The sequence below is a fragment of the Saccopteryx bilineata genome, chromosome 4 (genome assembly GCF_036850765.1).
Source record: "Saccopteryx bilineata isolate mSacBil1 chromosome 4, mSacBil1_pri_phased_curated, whole genome shotgun sequence".
Lineage (NCBI taxonomy): Eukaryota > Metazoa > Chordata > Mammalia > Chiroptera > Emballonuridae > Saccopteryx > Saccopteryx bilineata.
Window position 1 is genome coordinate 163,471,907 of NC_089493.1, and position 5,904 is coordinate 163,477,810.

Here is a 5,904-nt window from a genome sequence, read left to right on the forward strand (position 1 = left end):
CACTCCAGCCAATCACCAGCGATAATACTATGCACTTGCACCAAAACTGTTTGCCTGTTATTGGTGAGCTCTTGCTCGGGAAAAACCAATCAGAGCTCTCAATTCTCTTAACGTCACCAAGAGGTCGGGAAAGTAGAGACAATTACGTTTCCGATTGGCCAAGAGCTACCGGAGCGGGAAAGTTAGAAGCAGGAAATGGGGGGGGTGGGGCATGATCTCTGGGCGTGGCGGAGAGGAACAAGAGAATGGGAAAGAAAGACTAGGGAGCTGGTAGTAGCAGCGAGATTGCAGAAGACGGACTAGCCTGTACTTTTGGATGTGATGTGATTAGACAAAAGATAGAAAGAGAATGCTTTGTTAGCAGATCCTGTGTCACTGGATAATCAAGTGATGCATGTGTCTAGCGAATCCTTTCAGAACAACTTAACATATTTCTACCCCCTACCTGATAAACAAAAAGCGCTTGCAAAACTCCAGGGTGACTTATCTTTCCTACCTAGCCTTGCCGCTGGTGGTTTCGACTCTATGCTCCAAGACAGGTCTAATACTTTTGCTAGCCATGGCCTAATAAACCCTTGCTTTTAAACACTTTCAGTCGTGGAAGTTAAAAGGTTTTTTAATTTAACGATGGCATTATAGGTAGTCAAATAATGCTTTTATGGCTTGTTTAGAATTCTTACACTTTGACCTTTAAAATATAAAATTGTTTATTTTTCGGTAGAGCGTCGGCCTGGCGTGCGGGGGTCCCGGGTTCGATTCCCGGCCAGGGCACATAGGAGAAGCGCCCATTTGCTTCTCCACCCCCACCCCCTCCTTCCTCTCTGTCTCTCTCTTCCCCTTCTGCAGCCAAGGCTCCATTGGAGCAAAGATGGCCCGGGCACTGGGGATGGCTCCTTGGCCTCTGCCCCAGGCGCTAGAGTGGCTCTGGTCTTGGCAGAGCGACACCCCGGAGGGGCAGAGCATCGCCCCCTGGTAGGCAGAGCGTAGCCCCTGGTGGGCGTGCCGGGTGGATCCCGGTCGGGGGCATGCCGGAGTCTGTCTGTCTCTCCCCGTTTCCAGCTTCAGAAAAATACAAATAAATAAATAAATAAATAAAATAAAATTGTTTATTTTTATAATTATTTTTGGTTTTTTGCTTTTAAACATTAAAAAAAGTACTTTATTTATTCACCTTATTCATGCATCCATTGGTTGATTCCTGCATGTGCCTGACGGGGGATGGAACCCACAACCTTGGGGCATCGGAGGACACTAACCAACTTAGTTACCTGGGTGCTTTTTGTTTTTAAATAACAACAAAATAGAGGTGATTTCAAGATGCTTTTAGCAGGCACTAGTCTACAAACACACATTTTGGGTGTAGCCAGTCTTGTCCTCAAGGGAATGGAAAGCTAAATTGGATATAATTGTCACACAAATTTTTTAAATAATTTTTTAAATCATAGCTGTTCTGCCTGACCAGGCGGTGGTGCAGTGGATAGAGCGTCGGACTGGGATGCAGAGGACCCAGGTTCGAGATCCCAAAGTCGCCAGCTTGAGCGCGGCTCATCTGGTTTGAGCAAAAGCTCACCAGCTTCAACCCAAGGTCGCTGGCTCAAGCAAGGGGTTACTCAGTCTGCTGAAGATCCGCGGTCAAGGCACATATGAGAAAGCAATCAATGAACAACTAAGCTGTTGCAACACGCAACAAAAAACTAATAATTGATGCTTCTTATCTCTCCATTCCTGTCTGTCTATCCCTCTCTCTGACTCTCTCTGTCTCTGTAAAAAAAAAAAAAAAAAAAAAAAAAGATTTAAAATCATAGCTGTTCTGACAGTACCATTACTTTGTATTATGTTTTTCTTTATCTAATGTATGAAATTTATTCCTTCACCATCCCCCCCACCCAGTCCCTGCTATTACATGGACTTGATAGTTTCTTTTTTGTATTACATTTTTTCTATTACAAAGTAATGTATGGTTGATACAGAAAACTTGAAGAATACAGTAACCAAAAAGAAAAATAAATATACCACTACACGCCTATTGGAATAGCCAAAATCCAGAACACTGACAACATCAACTGCTAGAAAAGCTGTGGAGCAACAAGAACTCTCATTCATTGCTGGTGGGAATGCAAAATGTACAACCATTGTGAAAGACAGTTTGAGTTTCTTACAAAACTAAACATTCTCTTACCATATGGCTCAGCAACTGTGCTCCTTGGTATTTACCCAAAGGACTTGAACATAAAAATAAAACAACACACACACACACACACACACACACACACACACACACAGATGTTTATATCAGCTTTATTCATAATTGCCAAAACATGGAAACAATCAAGATGTCCTTCTGTAGGTGAATGGATAAATAAACTGGAATACTATTTCAGACAATGGAATAGTATTCAGCACTAAAAAGAAGTGAATTGCCTGACCAGGCGGTGGCGCAGTGGTTAGAGCATTGGACTGGGATGTGGAAGGATCCAGGTTCGAGACCCCGAGGTCGCCAGCTCAGCTTGAGCGCAGACTCATCTGGCTTGAGCAAAAGCTCACCAGCTTGGACCCAGGGTCACTGGCTCCAGCAAGGGGTTACTCAGTCTACTGAAGGCCCATGGTCAAGGCACATATGAGAAAGCAATCAATGAACAACTAAGAAGTCGCAATACGCAACAAAAACCTAATGATTGATGCTTCTCATCTCTCCGTTCCTGTCTGTCTGTCCCTGTCTATCCCTCTCTCTGACTCTCTGTCTCTGTAAAAAAAACAAAACAAAACAAAAAAACAGAAGTGAACTATCAAGCCATGAAAAAACATAGAGAAAACTTCACTGCATTTTACTAAGTAAAAAACCAATATGAAAAGGCTACATATTGTAAAATTACAACCATATGATATTCTGGAAGAGTAAAAAGATCAGTGGCTGCCAGGGGTAAGGCAGGAAGATGGGATGAATAGACAGCACAGAGGATTTTTAGGACAGTGAAACGACTGTCTATGATACTATAATGGTAGATGCATGCCATTATAATTTGTCCAAACCCATGTACAACACCTGATGTAGACTGTAGACTTTGACACGAGTTCACCAGTTATCACCAATGTACTTACCACTCTGGTGGGGAATGCTGATAATGAGGAAGCTATGCATATGTGGGGAAGGAAGTACAGAAAAATCTCTGTAACTTCTGCTCAATTTTGCTGTGAATCTAACATGCATTTTAAAAAAATAGTATATTAAATAAATAAATATTACCATATAACTCCCACCCAAAAGAAATCTCTGGTGTCTGTGGGTTTGTCTTTTTTTTTTTTTCATCTATCTGCATGCATAACTTTGTACTGCCATGTTGCCCACATTTGTCACCTGGTAATTCACTATGCACATTTTCTTATAATAATAAATATTCTTCTACATAATTTCCTTAAATATTGCATAGAAATATGTTATATGTACCATAAATATATATAACCATAAATGTATATAACCTAGTATTAGACTAGTATCTTGTAATTGTAATTTTCATAACTATAATTGTTAAAGCTATTTAATACTCAATTGAATAGAATAATATCTAGTTTTAAATTTTTCTCGTCACACATTTATATAACTGACTTCTTATTGTTTTAAATCATGATACATTGAGCATCCTTGTGCACAAAGGATTCTTTCAGATTATTTCCATTGGACAGATTCCTTGAAATAACAGTGGCTTTTTTTTTCATTCTAAAATGCTCATTTTATTGAATGATCTGGAGGACTAGTACTTATGTGTAAAGATAAACATTCTTCATTAGAATTAAAAACTCAAATGACTTTTTAAATAACAGCTTTATTCAGATATAATTCATATAACAAAAATATTACCTTGCTTTTTATTTATTAATATTTATATTTTTACTGAGAGAGAGAGGACAGACAGGAACAGATAGACTGGAAGGGAGAGAGATGAGAAGCATCAATTTCTTGTTGTGGCATTCTAGTTGTTCATTGATTGTTTTATCATATGTGCCTTGACCAGGGGGCTATAGCTGAGCCAGCGACCCCTTGCTCAAGCCAACAACCTTGGGCTTCAAGCCAGTGGCCTTTGGGCTCCAGCCAGTGACCATGGGGTCACGTTTATGATCCCACACTCAAGCCAGCAACCCTGCACTCAAGCTGGTGAGCCTACGCTCAAGCTGTATGAGCATGCACTCAAGCCAGCAACCTCAGGGTTTCAAACCTGGGTCCTCAGCATCCCAGGTCAATATGCTATCCACTGCACCATCGCCTGGTGAGGCAGAACCTCACCTTTATAATGTGTGCAATTTGGCGGTTTTTAGCACATTTACATAGGTTGTACAAACACCACAACTAATTTCAGAACATTTTCATCACTCCAAAAAGATATTCTACATGTATTAGCAGTCACTTCCCAGTCTCTTCTGCCCCAGAACCAGGCTATATTTTGTCTTTGTAATATTAATTCCTTAAGCCTGAGAGATTTTCTGATGTGCTAGATAAGATTTTTTATTACGTGAATGCAATTCATAAGTATGTTGACAAGTAAATTTGCAGAATTATCATTTGTAAGCTCTTCATTACCTTTCAGAACCAGAGTTCCTTATTCTTGGAATCTTTAACCATTATCCATCACAGGTGAATTTTTCATGTATATATGACTTAAAATAAAACACTACAACAGCAAAAACAAACAAAGAGGCTTGCAATATCCAGCTGAGTTATAAACTGAGTAACAAAATACTCCTCTGATCACCAGCAATCACCTCATACTCATTCTTTCATTCATTCAAAACTGAAACTTTTTTTCAGGAAAAAAATACTTGTATATTTTTCTTATTTGTTAAATGTTTAAAATTGAAAGCCATTAATCACCAACTTCAAAGATGTAGACACACCAACACCTTTGTGAACCCCTGAACTCCATTTCTTTGCATCCCCAATATCACTAATTTCAGCCCAACTAAGGTGTCTCATTTCCAAGCTGACATAGGCATCTTTTTACCTTTCTTCTGCTATCACCAGAAGTAGAATGGTGGTAATGATAAGAGTTTGTATGGGAATGCAATAGAATGTAGAGATCAAAAATATGGGTTCTAAGCTATATAACAAAGGTCCAAACCTTAATTCCACCATTACCGTTTGTGACTTTGGAAATATAATTTATTCTCTGCCCTTAGGTCACTCATTGATAAATGAGGATTATAATATATATATTTTTCCTCTTTTCCAAGTGAGAGGAGGGGAAATAGAGAAACAGACTCCCACATGCAGCCTGACCAGGATCCGCCCAGCAACCCCTATGTGGGGCCGATGCTCTGCCCATCTGAGGCCATGCTCGCAACTGAGCTACTTTTAGCCCCTGAGGCGGAGGCTCCACAGAGCAATACTCAGCTGAGGCCGATGCGCTCAAACCAATTGAGCTATGGCTGCAGGAAGAAAAGAGGGAGGGCAGGGGTGTAGAAGCAGATGGTCACTTTTCCTGTGTGCCCTGACCAGAACTCAAACCTGGGACATCCACATACCGTGCTGACGCTCTACCACTGAGCAAACCAGCCAGGGCCATGTAACAATTTTTACCTTATAATAAGCACTGGATCATGAAAGCTATTCTTAAACATTTACTCTCTGCTGGGATCTTTACCTATCTGATCACTAATCCTCACGACAATCCTGTAAAGCAGGTATCATTATCCGTATTTATTTTTCAAATGTTATCTTATTGAATCCTGTGAAGAAGACATCATCTCCTTTTTTGGATAATAAGAAAACTTATTTTATAGAGTTGTTATGATGGTTACAAATATGAGCACTTAGTGGGAACTGCTAGGAAGAAAATTTAAGGGGATAGACACCATGGTTTAGAGGTCACCCACCCATTTAGAGGTGAAGAAAAACTAGACTCTTATGTTTCA